The 17,814-nt window shown below is 44.9% G+C and overlaps 1 protein-coding gene across 3 annotated transcripts in view; it reads left to right on the forward strand.

Annotated features, from left to right (window-relative positions):
* LOC137601085 (low-density lipoprotein receptor class A domain-containing protein 4-like) overlaps positions 1-17,814 on the forward strand; it is a 185,368-nt gene that overhangs the window by 121,309 nt on the left and 46,245 nt on the right. The window lies entirely within an intron of this gene.

The raw sequence follows: 17,814 nt of genomic DNA on the forward strand, positions 1-17,814 counted from the left end.
CTCTCTCTCTCTCTCTCTCTCTCTCTCACACACACACACACACACACACACACACACACACACACACACACACTCTCTCTCTACCTCTCTCCATCGTGCTCTGGTCTCCAGTCTTCTTTCTTTGTCTCTCTGAGTTGTCCTTTTTTGGACAGAGTTGCGCTGCCCTTTTCAAAGTTATTTTGAATGCCTCAGGCTCCCATTAGTATTCAGCTTAACAGAGCCTCTCCTTGTTTCAAGGAGAATTTGCCAACTCTTTGCTTAAATTTTGCAATAAGACACTGGCAAATGGTCTCCAGCCCAGACAGAATGAGATGATTCACCTGGCTAGCTCTCTCTTCTCTCACTCCCTTCACCACTCATCCACCCTCACCTTTGACCCCTGTGCTGTCGGTGCTGTTAGTCATCGATTTGGCGGAGGGAAATGCCATCCTGACCTGCTTTAGAACTTTTTTTTTCTTGCCAAACGTCCCACCCTAGCCGTGTTTTTTACATTCAGGTGATACGCTGCTCCCCAGCTACTGCACCGCCATTAGCACAGCCATGGGATGTGTCCTCATCTGTGAGGCTCAATATTTGTAACACACACACACACACACACACACACACACACACACACACACACACACACACACACACACACAATCTGTCAGTCCATCATATTCGATCAGTCACTAATCCTGTTGAATTTTTCATGTCCTCTTTCCTCCACTTGTTGCGAACCAACTGTCTGAATGTCGGGAACACATCCACCATCTACTCATGTTAGTGTGTGTGTGTGTGTGTGTGTGTGTGTGTGTGTGTGTGTGTGTGTGTGTGTGTGTGTGTGTGTGTGTGTGTGTGTGTGTAGACGGGTTACATGAAGGCTTTTTGTCGTCAAAATGATCGGTCGGGTGCTGACACACACACACACACACACACAGACACACACACACACACACACACACACACACACACACACACACACACACACACACACACACACACACACACACCTAACCGAGTTTGAGGATCAATGTGAGGGCAGGTCCGACCTGCGATGCTGAGGTGTGTGTCTGCCTGAGGTGGAATCCGTATCTGAAAATATTTTGGATGGATTTGTAGCTTCCTTAAACTTTTTCTGAGCCCACATTCAGGCAGACAGAAGCAGCGATGGTTCAGTATTGACGTAGACTATCTGCAGGAGCTTGAAACAAGGGGGTTAGCAGGGCCTTCACAATGTCTGGAAAAGTTTTTTTGTGTGTGTTTGAACGTAAAGCGGGATTCAAATGTCTGATGTTGTAACAAGGTGACCTATTTTTAATTCCTGGAAGTGTTTTCTATCACTTTAAATATTTACTAGTAAATGAACAACAATAAAAAAGGCAGTCATCAGACAGACATGCTGCTAAATCCTGACTGGTGGCGGGTTTGTCAATGAGAAGAGCTCAGACATAAAACACAAAGCGGTTCGTGTTCATGACAGGAATGTCCAACAAGTAATGACTTCTTCCAGTAAATTGGACCAATTTTGGCTCAATCAGGTAATTTGTATACACAGGGAAAATCTGCTATTCTATACACTTCCAATGACAGGTGTTAATGAATTTAGAAAATAAAGTTGATTGAAAATTACTAGCATAATTTCATATATTTAGCCTTTCAATTGACTGATTTATTGGGAGAGAAACACATGTCCTTTTTTGGACCAAACAGTTCTCGAGGGTTGAATGAGTGGATTCTCTCCTCCACGTCTGTCTATGAGTCTCTCCTGATGCTCGGCGAGATGCTTGCCTCGGTCACATGACTACCTTCTTGAAGGGGCCGCTCCGGCTGCTAACACAGAATACATCACTGCTAAAATGAAACTCCCAAGCTAACAAAATAAACAAAGAACAAACGTTGGAGCGACGCTGATAATAAAGGGGATACACATTTATGATTCCATTAAAAAAAAAGAATTATGCTCTGCCATCTTTTTTTGTTGTATTTATTGTCCGTGAAAATATTGTCTGACATTAAACCAGTCTTTAGAACAAAAACAGTTGTGAACCGCTGACTTACGATGCATCACCTACATGTTTTATTGATTAAAGGAGTCTCCCCCCTCCAGAAAGACTTTATTTAGTGTCTTTATCTTGAATAGACGTAGGTCATGATCCAGAGAACTGCAGATCAACAGGTTTGATGCTCTGTCCACCAGCTAGTTTTCCAAGCTTGAGTTGAATCAGCAGTCACATCCAGCTAATTTTATACCGTACAGCGTGTGCACGGAGAGGCGTGACCCGCGTCAGAATGACTGTCAGAGGGCCGCGCTTCACACCATCTGTGACGCATCAGCCCAGTGGTGTCAGACTTTACCATCTGAAGCGTTTGACAACAGGACTCCACCGTCTGCGCTGTTCGACGTCGCTGCAGAAATACTGTAATGTACAGACGCTCCAGCTGTCAGCCGGAGCAGAAGTCGGTGCAACCGGAGCAATTAAACACACACAGCAACCATCCAAAGCAATTACACAAGCTTAATTCCTCTGTTCCTACACATCTCTTCACAAAATTCTAATTTCATGTGTTATTAACATCGCCATGGCGACTGAACATAGCGTTCTCTGATTCTGTGTGTGTTTTAATTACTCAACATGCATAAACAACATGAAACAAATGCTAAAGGAGCAAAAGGCTTCATGTGGGAAACTTTGTCTTGTTTGTTTATTGGCACGACGTGTTCCACCGTTTCCCTGTGTGTTACACCTTAGTGACAGTGGCGTGGGTGGTGACAGCGTGCAGTTTCCACGGTGACAGACTGATGATTATGGGCTGTGGGACGCCCATCATCTCCTCTTTACGGTCCAGATGTTCATCAGAGTGACTGACTGAGATAGGAAGGATATGAGGGTGTGTGTGTGTGTGTGTGTGTGTGTGTGTGTGTGTGTGTGTGTGTGTGTGTGTGTGTGTGTGTGTGTGTGTGTGTGTGTGTGTGTGTGTGTGTGTGTGTGTGTGTGTGTGTGTGTGTGTGTGGCGGCAGCTGCATGCAGGATGCCAAAAGCAGTGCTGATGAGCTGGGAAAGAGTTGCTGACTGAGATGCAGAGCCTCGGTTTGGAGCAGAAAATGCAGTGTGATACAAATACACACCTACACGGTGAAGACACCCAGGCATCACAGGAGCTGACGCTTTAGAGACAGTCCATCATGCAGCGGGTTCCTCGTTCACAATCATCATTACCAGCAGTGTGATGCAGCTGCAGGAATCCAGAGGACAGGAGAGGCGCTCATCCGGGGCTCTTCAGTTATTACAGTGCATTAGCAGTCATCAAGCTTTATTACCAGCAGCAAGTGATTTGTGGAGTGTTATTGCCCCGGGTTTCGCCTCTCAGGCTACATATAATCTACTGCATTACACTCTGAACTATGGAATTGTACCTGCAGGCTGAGAGCAAGACCTACAGGCATTATTCAGGGTTGGAAAAATCCTCCACATTTCTCTTTCAGATTATAAGATTAAGAATATACAGTATGTTATTATTTATCATCACTGTTAACCCAAAAACTAATGTTCTATGCAGTTCATTTTAGTGAAGAGGCAAATAAAACATTTATCCAGTACAAAGTCTATTGGTAGTGGGGGAATTTAAATGCAGACTTTCTTCTGAAATAAAACCTGCAGCTCCGTCTAGTTGACAGTAGAGAAGTTATTTACCGCCTGCTTTCAGTTCCAGGAACCTCTAAAAACAACTTAAGCTGAATTAACTTTAGTCTCCAGGTTAAACTGAGGGGAACCATTCCCAGTTCTTTGTTGTAGTTTATTAATGGATGCATTGTAATAACATTTGGTTCATAGGAATCTATTTGAAGCTTACAAACAAGTATATTTTATTTTTCTAATAAGTACAGAAAGTTGCGGGCCACGGGGGTTAATACTGGCTAATAATATGATATTGTGCGTTTTTATTATTTATTGTATGTGATTTTAACAGTTCACTAGTGATTTTTATGATTCCAATAAAGACGTAAACTTGATTTTTATTTTTCTGTGTATTTTTTTGTTGAAAACCGACGTATAATCAAGAACGACGTACCTTTAGACGACGTATACGGAGATGAACCTGTGTGTGGGTTCATCTGTGATGCGTTCTGCAGTCAGCTAACACACGGTGAGGTGCTGACCCGGGTTCTGCCCACTGACGTTCACAGGGGGCAGCAGCTTCGTGTCGATTCGCTGGTGTCAGCTGGAGCTTCTCCCCTCGTGGTGCAGAGCGTTCACCCTGCATCCTTTTAGTTCATCTCACACCATTCTCATCTCACAGGATGGGTTTTTTTTTTATTCCCTGTTAACTTTTTCATGTCAAGATTTTTGACTGATTTTCTTATCAAAAATTGAATCTGGCACAAAAGGTTTTTATCTGCATCCTCCAGTCTGCTGCACTTCTTTTCCTGCAGTGCACAACAAAGAGGCTCCATATGATATCATACATATTGCTGTTTCCAAGCTCCACTTTGATCAGGATAACAACTCCGAGAGGGAAAATGTCATTTATCAAAATGCGCGCACTGCTGTGATGAGCATAAATGTCACCCTTTAGCCGTTATTCGTCCTCCCATTGAGTTAAACTCACCAACCTGCTTTAATTTCAGTGCTCTGCATAATCAGAGTTACATCGTTGTCGTATAGAGGGTGAGGACACACAAACAGACAAGCACAGCCCGACAAAAGGACCACATGTTCATGGGAGAAGCAGATTGCTTTTCGGCCGCTGTAACTAAGTGTCTATTATTCAGCCTAACAAAATGCGTATCAGGAAAACTGTGGCCTGAGCAGCTTACATGCTTCAAGTGCTGCTGCTGAGACACTCTGAAAGCAAAATGAAAGAAAATGGCCTGTGCTCGCCGTTAGAAATAGTACAGAAAAAGGAGGGTGGAAAAGTCTTGTGCTGCCCTCTCCCTGAATGCAGTTGTGTTTTATTGTCAATTAAACTGAAGTGCAACACAAGAGGAAGAGTTTCAAATGCAGAGGAGAGCAGGAAGGGCAGGGAGAAGCCAGAGATAAGGGTTGGAAGGCTCGGAGACAGGAAGAGAGCAGAATGAGGAGGAAACATGGAGGCAGAGAAAGAAGCGGGGTGATGCGGAATCAGAGGGGAGAGATGCTGAGATAAGTGCTGCGAGGAGGAAGTGGGACTGTGGAGATAGAGATTAAGAGCCCGGCTCGACATTTTGAGGAGAGCAAATAGAAAGAGCAGCGGACAGAGGGAACGACAGACAGTGAGAACCAAAGAGGGAGGCCGAGGAAGTGTGATCAGGGTGCCAGCCGGAGGAAGTGCCAGTGGTCGCTATGGGAACCACCAGGGCCAGAAAGAGAGTTCAGTCATCAAGGCCAGAATGACATTGTTCACCATTTGTAACCTTTTGGTATTTTTACCAGGTCCAGGAAGCTGTTTCTTCCTCTTTTGAATCCCACTCATGTGAGAGATTAGCGGTGTGAGAAGACGAGCGTGTCGGGCGCAGCCCGCTCGCGGCGTGATGGCTCTGACATTTTAAGGACATGTGGTGGAAGCAGACGCCACGGTAGGTCAATGAGGGGAGTGTCGCAGGGTCAGCTCACCCCACTACTTAGTAAAACTGTGGCATTTAGGCTGCAGGAGTGCCCATTCTACAATAAACTCCCAGCATGCATTTCTCCTGACCAGACTGTGGAGGTCCCAGGAGAAGGTGTTTGGTGGAGGATGGACGGAGATTGTTAATGTAAGGTCTCACTGCAGGATATTTTACCTGTTGGTTTGTTTTTTTCCATAATAAACGTGAATCCAATTTTTGAATTGAATTTAAAAAAAATGTATAACATTATGTTAACTGCTTTTTCAATTTGTAGTATTTATGTGTACATCTCCTTGTCTTTGGTTTAAATGTTGAATAAAAACTAAGTTAAAGAACAAAACAAAAACGTAAATCCAATTTGTATCAACTTTATTAGCAGCGTCCTCGTAACGTCACACCAACATTTGTTTTTTGTTCATTTTTCTAGCTTGGTAGTTTCATTTTAGCTGTAATGTATTCTGCGTTAGCCGCCAGAGTGGCCCCCTTCAAGAAGGTAGTCATGTGACCGAGCCAAGCATCTCCACAAGCGTCAAGAGGGACTCATAGACAGACGTGGAGGAGAGAATCCACTCGTTTTCCAGAACAAAACCTTCTTCAAAATCAGAGCAGAAATAAAACAGAAATAATGTAAGTCCTGGATTCTCTCTGAGTGACCCGGTACCGGTCCATGACCCGGGGGTTGGGGACCACTGCTGTAAAGCATGTGATGCTTGTATATTACGTCAGGGGCATTTGAAGTACTACACTTAAAATTCCATCATTTCCCACTCATTCCGTTAAACATTAGGCGTAACCCACATGGAATAACCCCCCTCAGGTCGTTGGACGTTGTCTCCAGAGGCCCCATGATGCACCAGGAGTCACCCGGGTGACGTCTAGACAGAGAAATGAGGTCACTCCCATCTGAGGAAGACTCACGACCTCCACACGGACGAGATCAGAGAGAAGCGCATCGTCTTTCCTCACTGTTACCCAGAATTCTCTGCAGAGCTCTGCTGACAGGAAGCTCTGAGTTCATGCTACTTTATTTTTGTGTGAACAATGAGGCATGCAGGCCAGAAATAGAGTCAATGATTTCTGAAATACAATTTAAGATATGGATGAATCTTGATCTCACCACAGGAACCGCTTTATCTTGTTCTCAGCTATTTTATTACATTTTAGCTCCAGAAAATTAGCATCTAGAAGTAGCAGGTAACCTGGAGAAGGAGGTAGTCAAGTGACAACACGTCGTCTGGGAATGCATGCTGGGATTGAAACACACACCCTGGAGAGGCGTTCCAGTGCGTTGTTTCACTCAGTGTAAACGAACGACCTGAAGAAGATGAGAGGTGTGTGTGACGTGGGTTAAACACGTGTGTGTGTGTGTGTGTGTGTGTGTGTGTGTGTGTGTGTGTGTGTGTGTGTGTGTGTGTGTGTGTGTGTGTGTGTGTGTGTGTGCGTAAAGAATGAACTAATCTTGAAAGCCGTGAGTTGTCCTGTTCAGTCAGACACCTCCCAGCAGAGCAGCATGACACAGCTACTCAGACTCAGCACACACACACACACACACACACACACACACACACACACACACACACACACACACACACACACACTCAGTGCCTTCTAACACGGAAGTAGGAAAGAGATGCATGAGAAGTGAAAGAATGGACAGGGAACGGTAGACGACGGATGAAAGGATGAGAGTGAGAGAGTGAAGAGGAGGAAAACGCAGACACAAACAGAAAGACAGCGGCTGATGGAAGCGGTGCATTGTGTGATTTGTTCTCCAGTGCACTCGTGGTGCAGATGGAGTTGCAGAGTGTGTTTTGGAAACTAGGTCATTGTTCCTCCCACTCAGCCTGTCTGATCCGGTACATATTCCGGCGGTTTTCCTTTTTATTTTTCACCAGCTAAGCACCTCTCTAGTCCCTTGTTTTTAGGTGGAGGAAAGCACAGACATGGATTGTTAAAAGTCAAGCACTTTTTAAATGTGGCCACACACATATTGAAAAGCACGGCTATAGGCACACAAATACTGTTAGAGTGGTCATACAAAAAGCATATGACGAAGAGGAGGGTTCTCCTGAGGACGAGCAAGACCAGAACTGTCCTGTCCCACATTGTAAAGGAATCCTGGATCCGGATCCGGATCATCACCGAATGATGATGAAATGCTCGGATGGAAATTTAATGTCAGTCCATCCATTAGTTTTTAATGTAAAACAATCAGATAAACAGACAGACAGTCACCAATCACAATCACCCCCCCCTCGATGGAGGTGTTGAGTTCAGAGGCTTTTAAACGTGGAGTCTCTGCATATTGACCGGTAGGAGATTGAATTATACACTCATTTATTCATCACTCATTTCACACTCGAAGGCGTGACGTACTGCCCTCATAGCAATCTGTGAGACATGCATATGCACACGCGTGGCCGTGCACACACACACACACACACACACACACACACACACACACACACACACACACACACACACACACACACTGGATGAAGCAGACAGGAAGGGCAGCGAGGCAGAGGATCTGCTATCCAGGATGAGTAATCACCGCTAACTTTGCCAACAGAGATGCAGCTCAAAGGGAGCTGGATGGGTAGGAAGGAGTGGAAGGAAAATAAAAAGCAAGAGATGATGTCAACGGATGGTTAAACGGAGGAGAGAAACGTGTAGAAAATGAGCACAGGAAATGATGGGGGAGGGATCCGGATGGGGGGGGGGGAGTGAAGAGACATGAGCGGAACAAGGAGAAGAAACGCAGCTCTCATCCTCAGATGGTTCAGGCGGATGAGGTTCCAGTCGGTCCACCCCATCTCCTGGGTGTGGGGGGGTGAGGTTTTCTGGTCTCAGTAACTCAGGACTAAAACGTGAGCAGGACAGACGTGTAAAAAACAGCACGTCTGAAATGGGGAAAGTGATTCGTCGTGCAAATCTAGAAGGCCAGCGAACGCTCTGACCTCATGGCGCTCACGACCACATTCTGAGTTCCAACAAATGCTCCAAAAAAAACAACAAACTTGCTTTTGCTCTTGATAAATTGGAGTTATCAGACACATATAGACCTGATTCCTGGGGGGGGGCAGCGTACCCTCTATTCATGAATCCTGGAATGTATAATTAAGAAGAAGCATGTGCCATTTTAAGGAGTTTGATGAGGTAATTATACTTTATGTTCTGTGAAAAGCGCATCACCATGTCAGAGAGACATTGGAGAAATGTAATGTCTGCCTTATTACATGGGTGGGGGGCGTCTTTAACGCTGGTCCTGCTCTTCACTCGCCTCCCAGTTTTATGGTTTGGAACTATTTTGTAAACTTCTAATCGTTCAGTCGTGTTTTTTTCCCACAGATGACGCTCAGCAATCATTGTGGTCATCTTTCAGACCCCACGTCATTATCTAAATTAAAAGCCCCCCCTCCCCATTTATGCTGATAGGAATATATTATTTTTAAGAAGTTTATGCTTCTTGTTTTCGGCGTTAAATGTAATTTCATGAAAATGTAGTGATGTAGCTTTGGACGCTGCTTTCGGTTGACCCCCCCAGGATACCTTTGCTTGTGTTTGCGGGCTGATTTTTTTTATGCAGCTGTATTTACTTGCCTACATTACAAGTTGATGAAGTGTCTTTATGGTGGTCTCACCGTATTAACCTGGACCGGCACCAAACGATCTCCATCCCACTCAGTCTTGCCCCCACTGAGTGGGGCGGATAAAGAACCTGTCTGTCACTTGGCTCCAGAGGGGGAAAAGATTCATTACCTGATGTGTTTGGGCGACTGGGACCCCAGTGACTCCGTCGGCACCGGAACACCCCCACAAAGAGGAACAGACAGATGACCAAGTAGCAGAAGAGGAGCGTGGTGAAGACGGAGAAGAAACCGAAGTCAAAGCAGTGAAATGAGAATAAAAAGGATCAATAGAATGAATTATCTCAGTTTGTGGGCTGCTTGTCGTCCTTTAGCCTGAGCTAATGTTGGTGATGTGTCATGTCTTTATTTAAAGAGGAAAAAACCCTTCAGTATTCCCCTGAATAACGGGGGGGAGCCTCAGGAGGAGCCTCGTGCATTGCTGTCGTCCCCAGAGATTAAACAGTTCTGGAAAGATGTGGTTTGCGATCCCCAGAAACACCTTAAACACTTCAGATGACCTTTTGCTCTCTTTATGTTATGGTTACATCCTAATTTGGGATCCAGATGTGCCTTTATTGTTATTTATCTGACTTCTGGATGCTAAAAGGCTCTCATTAATTCTCATGCAGCTAACCTGGTTCTTCAAATGGAAGCAGGTGGAGGGGGGGGGCATTCTAAAAACACTTTTTGTTCACAGGTGATGTGAATGGACAGGTGACGCAGTGATTAACACCGATACGGGGAACAATTCATAGATTAACTGTTAAATGAGTGACAAGTGAAACAGACTTCAGTCCGTTGAACAGAATGAGTGATCCAGAAGCGGAGTCGTCACGCGTCAGCTGATGGCCTGTTCACACCTGCCAGCAGATGGATTCTTGTCATGTGTAGCCAGACAGTAGAATAACTTGTCTGGGTTTGGCGACACACAGCATTGGTGCTCAGATTAGAAATGGTGTTTTCACTGGAATGAATGATGATGGACGCTTAGGCTGGATTACAGGCTGATTTACAGAAGAAGGATTGAGCAGCAGACTGAGAATGACATCACAGATTAGAAATGGATAGAAACCAATTAAAACAGAGATGCTGAAGATTTTTTTCTCTCAACACACACACGTTGTGGATTACTGGAAGAGAAAATGTGGAAAAGCTCCACAGATGTCATGCTTACCTACACACATACACACACACACACACACACACACACACACACACACACACACACACACACACACACACACGCACACTGGCTAATCTGTCAAAGCAACAAAAGCAGCCAGGCCAGGGCCACATTTGCATGACAAACTGGCCCCACAGGTTGATTGAAGAGAAAACAATTTTAGGAGACAGGCTGACTGTTTGGTGCCGTGGCTGTTACCTCTGGGTGGGCCTCAGGACCCATAATTGGAGTGTGTGTGTGTGTGTGTGTGTGTGTGTGTGTGTGTGTGTGTGTGTGTGTGTGTGTGTGTGTGTGTGTGTGTGTGTGTGTGTGTGTGTGTGTGTTTGGGACTGTGTGAGGTATGAGGTGGTAGTTAAGGGATTTAGTTAGAAACCAGACAGAAATACCAAATTCATCTTATTGGTTGCTTGTGTGTGTGTGTGTGCATGTTCTCTAAAAATGGGGGGCGGGGGTGTTTGCATGTTCCTGCTTGTGTGTGTGTGTGTGTGTGTGTGTGTGTGTGTGTGTGTGTGTGTGTGTGTGTGTATCTCTGTTGTACCTTAATCCCCAGATTGCCAGAGCTGAGGATTCAAACACACTCTGGCCTGTTGCTACTGTCAGCCTAATCTAATCCTATCATCACTCTAAAACCTTGTCTGGGAAAAAACACACACACGCACGCACGCACACACACACACGCACGCACACACACACACACACACACACACACACACACACACAGCTCATCCCCTTGCTTTAGCATTCACAAACAGCAGCTGCCCACACACTCATTCCCACTCAGGTACAGACTTGCTGGGGGGGGGGGGGTCCCACGGGTGGGGGTGGGGGTCCCACACACACAAAGGAACAGGTGAGGCGTCACACACGGCTGACATGGCTCACTGCAGCTCTCTGCACACGCACACACGTGTGTATGAGACGTCACTTATCACCCAACGTGAAAACATCTGCAGCTCCAGTCAAAGCAGTGACTGGTTCCTGTTGGGGAGTCCAGGTCCCCCCCCCCTCCATGTTGAGCTGCTTTTGTGCCTTTGGTTCCATCATGGTTTAAGGCTGAAAAAGGAGCCAGGTTGTGTGTTTTGTTCGGCTTTGCAGTCGAGGCTACAAGGATCACCACTTTTGGAAATGGTTTTCCAAAAAGGGACCCAAGGACAGACGATCCCAGTCTAAATGGACCCAATAAATATTTAGACTGGAACAAAAAGGGAAGTGGAGCCTTTTCATTCATAAGAACTTCTATGGATGGTGCTCCTGTAGAGCAGAACCTGGAAGTGGGTTGTGGAAGGTGGTACCAGGTGAAGGTGAAAGAACTAGGAGTACAAAACGGTGGTGAGACCAGCGATGTTGTTTGGTCTAGAGACAGTGTCACTGAGGAAAAGACAGGAGACAGAGCTGGAGGTAGCAGAGATGAAGATGCTGAGGTTCTCTCTGGGAGTGACCAGGAAGGATAGGATCAGGAATGAGTACATCAGAGGGACAGCACATGTTAGAGGTTCTGGAGATAAAGTCAGAGAGGCCAGACTGAGATGGTTTGGACATGTCCAGAGGAGAGATAGTGAATATATTGGTAGTAGGATGCTGAGTTCTGAACTGCCAGGCAGGAGGCCTAGAGGAAGACCAAAGAGGAGGTTTATGGATGTAGTGAAAGAGGACATGAAGGTAGTTGGTGTGAGAGAAGAGGATGCAGAAGACAGGGTTAGATGGAGGACACTGATTGGCTGTGGAGACCCCTGAAGGGAAAAGCCCAAAGGAGAAGAAGAAGAGGTATGATGAAAGAACTACTTCCTGTCTGCAGCGTCTATCTGTCCTCATCTGTTTGGGATTATAATCCACGTTGGATGACCTGACATTTTCTGACATTGTTCTATTAAACTAACTTCCAGTTCAGCAGCGAGTGGGAGGCCCTATGACCTGTGTGTGTGTGTGTGTGTGTGTGTGTGTGTGTGTGTGTGTGTGTGTGTGTGTGTGTGTGTGTGTGTGTGTGTGTGTGTGTGTGTGTGTGTGTGTGTGTGTGTGTGTGTGTGTGTGTGTGTGTGTGTGTGTGTGTGTGTGTGTCTCATTAGCTGTAGTTTAAGGCAGGGAGTCCTGGTGATGACAGGTTTATTAAATGTCTTAAGGCCCACAGTGGACATGGTGGGGAGGGAAACCCCCACTGCTCATGTAATTAATGTGGCCACTCAGTGCTCATGTTTGGAGCCTCTGTGTGAAGGAGTGTGTGTGTGTGTGTGTGTGTGTGTGTGTGTGTGTGTGTGTGTGTGTGTGTGTGTGTGTGTGTGTGTGTGTGTGTGTGTGTGTGTGTGTGTGTGTGTCAGCCTGTTTGCTTTTCACTTTAGCAGCATGAGTTTATTTGTTAATGAGTGGGTATGTGTCTTGATGGTTACTTTCATTGTGCTGGGGAAGGACAAGGAGCTGCTCTCGGACTGGGACTGGGCAGAGCTTTCCCGCTGGGGGGCAGAGAAAGAGACAGAGAGATAAATGAGCGAAGGAGATGATGATGGAAAGCAACGGAGAGAGAAGGGGAAAAATTCTCAGAAGACTCCAAAACAATCCTGTCATGATTAATTACTGAGAAGGTTTTTCGGGGGTGCCTCAGCCACACTGGAGTTTTCCCACTGATGGGTGGGTCTGCTTGGACAAACGCTGTCCACCAACTGATGGAGGAGAGCTCTAGAGGTTTTTAGAGATTGCCCACTTTGAGAACAGGAGTGTTTCAGCCACTCAGGAACCTTTTAGTCGTTCAGGAACCGCAGACCGGTGGAGCCATCCTGCTTTTTCTTGTCCCGCAAAATCTGTCTGTTGGACGGGGTCGCCAACGGGACCCCGTCAGGGTTTCTGCCCCTGACAGTCTACTATTTGTGTCTATTAATGTGCAACAACTTCCGGAGCCCCCATAGCTGCTCATTCTGACCATTTGCTATAAATGATTCATTCCTTCACGTCAACACCCATCACACCGTCGTGTCCCTTCTCACGCACAAACCACACTTTTAAATCTCTAAAATCCAAGTCGATACTTTTCATCATGGATCCACAAATTGCAGACAAAATAGTTAAGCTGTGAATTTCTGTTTGACCTTTGCAACAACTGATGGCTGGATGCTAACAGAAAGAAACGCAAGAAGGAAAAGACAAAAAAATGTACAGTATTTTCCGTACTATTAGGCGCACTGGGTTATAAAACGTACCTTCAATGAATGACCTATTTTAAAACTTTTTTCATATATAAGGCGCACTGGATTATAGGGTGCATTGTCAGTTTTTGAGAAATTAAAGACTTTTAGGTGCGCCTTTTATTGCGGAAAATACCGTTGATAGATACACAGCGCTGTCGGAGTTAAATGGTGAATAGACTGAATTAACGTAATACTGCTCTGGTTCGACTGGTTCCTGGAGCGTTCCATTTATTTGCACACATCCATACTGTGGCAGCAGAGGCTAGCTGCAGTCGCCAGACCCAGTCAGTCACACACACCTGGAACACCCACCGTCAGTGAGGGAGTCGTAAACAGATGTGGGGGAGGGAATCCACTCATTTTAAAACAAAACATTGGTCACAATCAGATGAGAAATAAAACAGAAATAATGGATTGAATTCTGATTGAAGTCTGGATTCTTTCTGTGTGACCCGGTACCGACTGACCCACAGACTGGTACCGGGTCACGGCCCGGGGGGTTGGAGTCTAAAGGTAAGTTACATTACAGAACCACAGTATTTTATTATTATCTGTTGTTTTTATGTCTTGTTATTCTTTCTGGTCAGTCTTAGAGAATAGTACTTTAGTATTTAGAGTAGTAGTAGTAGAGTAGGACATTTAAATGACCTCAAACCGAGATTATAGATTGGAGTTTAATAAATAACGACTCAGGAACAATTTTGCTTGCGAACAAACTCTCAGAACCGATGGTGTATTCAGAAATAGTCACTATGTGTCCTGAACCATTTTGTGTACTAACGTCTTATCAATAACCTTGACTTCTTGCTTAAATGCCTCTTCAGAATTTACAAAATTTAATTAGTTCAGTTCAGCATGACAGAGTGAATTCAACTTTGTTTCGGTTATTCCTTGTTTTTTGGGGTTGTTTTTTTTAAATCAATTTGGAGTTTCATTTAACGCGTCTTTGAACTTGAAAATGAAATAAATAAATAAAAAAACCAGATAGTGAAACTAAGTGAAACTTGACACCTGAAGGTGGTAAAGAGAAGCGCTTCATTAGCTGCTTGGAAAATAGTGATTGGCAGAATTGGGTGATAGTGAAAGCACATAGAAAATGGAATTGCATGGACCGCTCTCCCACCCTCTCACTGGGTGTCACTGGGCAGACAACAGGCAATCACACACACACACACACACACACACACACACACACACACACACACACACACACACACACACACACACACACACACACACACACACACACACACACACACACACACACACACACACACACACAGTAAAACATTCCATATGTCTTACATGATCTACATGCCATTCAATCTTCCGTTTTCTATGTGCTTTCACTATCATCCAATTCTGCCATTCACTATTTTCCAAGCAGCTAATGAAGCCATCCTCTTTCCCACCTTCAGGTTTCAAGTTTCACTATTTTTTTTTTTTTAAATTTCATTTTCAAGTTCTTAAGTGTCAACAAAGTTTGAGGTTCCAATGCAGACAGAGACCAGAGACACAGGGATGTGCTCAAAGGTTTAACAACCAAACATATCAGCACATTCAGGTAATAAACGTCCACAGGAGAATGTCAGAAACAAAGTCTATCAATAAGAAAAATGACAAAAACCACAGCAGAGCATGAAGAAACCACGAGGACAAAGGGCTGGGATGAATGATGAGAATAACATCCACACAACAAGACAAACCTGTTGGGACTGGATACGGGTGACAATTCTTGTTCTGAATAATAACAATCACACTCACAGCAGTAGACAGGACGTGAAAAGGAAAAAGAAATAACACCAAAAACCCAATTTTCAATAACTACAACTGTTTGATTTGCTTGGCCATCCCTCCATAGATTTTTGCTTGAAATCAGCTCAGTAATTTTTATTACTAAATAAAAATGTTAAAAAAAGAAAAGAAAAAAAGCCACATCTATCCATCTTAAGGTCTCACGTTATTTATAAAAAGGCTGCATCTGCTCCTTTATCAAGGTCGCCACCAAAACCCAATGCCCCGTCCTTTCACCGAGATATGCAGACATCTGTTCAGTAGTTTTTGCATACTAATGAACAACCCACAAGTCAACCAGAGCTTTCTATTATTTAAAGGCTGCATCCATGCAATACATGTGGCCTGGAGACAAAGACGTGATTGGCACTGATTTCACAGTTTACTGCTAGTAACAAGTTAACACTATTTACGAATGAACATGACTTGGGGTGGACCTGTCCTCATGCGTGTCTGCCCACATAGAGTATATCGTCCTCCAGTGCCAAGAAATCTGCTAAAGTATATGCAAGTTTTCTTGCTGATTGAAACAGCATGGATAACCCACTCGTTGTTTTCAACTAAAATCCCACTTACTGTAGCTGCTGCACAAAGTACGAGTGTCCAAACATCAACTCACACAATGCTAATCCTCCTTTAGCTGCTCTGAGATGGTGTATGTCTGACATCATCAAGCCAGTTAAAATATGTGGCCACTTTTTTTCATTCCGTCCCACGAAACATTCACAAGGAATTGTGTGTCTCCTTTGACCTGTACCTGATAATGAGTTCAATGTATAGGAGACAGGATTGTTATAAATTTATAATGGCCTGGCTAATATTGGACACACACATGTTGGGTGTTGAGACGTGCACTGGACATGGCTGCATGACACGCCTGAAGACTGCCTGCATATATCCTAACATAGAGAGTGTGTGTGGGTGTTTTGACAGTATGTTTCACACAGTAAATGGGCAGTCCCCTCAAGAGCAACATGTTCTTGCTTACAGAACATAGAATAACGTTTTAGGCGATGTTTAATTCTCTTTCGTGCCCAATCATCACTGGAGGCAAAAAAGAAAAGAAAACAAGAAACTCATCAAATATTCAGTGTATTTTTGTATATCTGCTGTGAATCACGTCTAATATAGTCTTCAGGTTGTGCCCTGGCATGCCAGCATCTGTCAGTCCTCCTCACATATGGCGATATGGATCACATAATGAGCATTTCTCCTGATAATTTCCCTCTGTCAGACGTTTCTCTAACACCAATGATTCCACTGCCGACTGTTGCGTTGCTGCGTAGCCTTGCTTTAGGTTTTAGCACCTCAGCAGTGAACGCTGCAGTTCCAAGCTGTTGTGGGGCGATCTGTCGACTCCCTGTAGTCCTGCTTACTCCTACTGTAAAAGGAAAGGGGGGGGGGGGCTGTGGTAGCAAAGCAAGCTGGGAGATGGGACACTTGCTGCCTGGTACAAGCTGTTAGCTTCCTGGTCTCGCTATAGGAAGGCAGCAAGGCCGACTGGGAGGAACGCTAGCCGGGCTGGCACAAGCCTGGCTGTTGTTTGACGATGGGATGGAGTCAATCTGGGGGCCAACAGCGCTACGTGGTGTGGTAGTATGTCAGACCCAAGCAGTGCAGTCAGGGGTCCGCTGGAGCAGCTGTGTTGGTGCAGCTCTAGCTCGCTGGTTGTGCTAACACGCGTGTCGTGTAGTCGTGCCAGGATGGTAGCAGGTCTGGGGTGTCGCAACATGTTCCCACTACCATCCATCTGTCAGCGCCCCCCCCTCCCAGCACAGCATCCCTCACCTAATGTAATGTTTTTATTATGCTCCTCAATATGGGAGCTATATCATTTGGTGTGGGGTGGCCAGGCAGAGGGGGGGGGGGGGCGCTGGAGTGTCTGGATGGCGGCGACTCGTCGATCCATCTGTTCCAGATCTGCTCCCCTCACAGTTGGTACCTTGTGTTTCGACATCCTCAAATGTATGTCGGAGATGATGTATGAAACGGCTGCTCAGGATTATTTGTCCAACATGGGAATGATAAACAAACTACAAGGGCATATGTTACATATGATAACTGGTGAATCAAAAATTCTCTGAATAGCAGTGGGAGAATTTGGACATTGTTTGTTCCACCCGACAAACAAGTCATCCTTCAAAAATACAAAGTTAACCTTTCAGTCAATGCAACATTAATCTTTACGAAACACCGAAATAACTTTAGATTAAGTGGTGTTTCGACTAATTTAATTACAGGGAATCTGGACACAAGCACGTCCGATTCTTTTGCTTTTCTGCGTTTTCCCTGTAATTGTTTTCTATGCCTATCCATGGGTCCTCGTTTGCTCTATTTCTCATGCGCTTTATATAAAGGACCAGGCTGCTACCTGATGTACCTATAGGGTAGGAAGATTGAGACTTTCCTCTGTTCTTAGATAATACAAAAGTTTTCACTTCAGTCTACTTGCTTTATTTGACCAGA

Source organism: Antennarius striatus, chromosome 9 (assembly GCF_040054535.1).
Source record: "Antennarius striatus isolate MH-2024 chromosome 9, ASM4005453v1, whole genome shotgun sequence".
NCBI classification, from domain to species: domain Eukaryota; kingdom Metazoa; phylum Chordata; class Actinopteri; order Lophiiformes; family Antennariidae; genus Antennarius; species Antennarius striatus.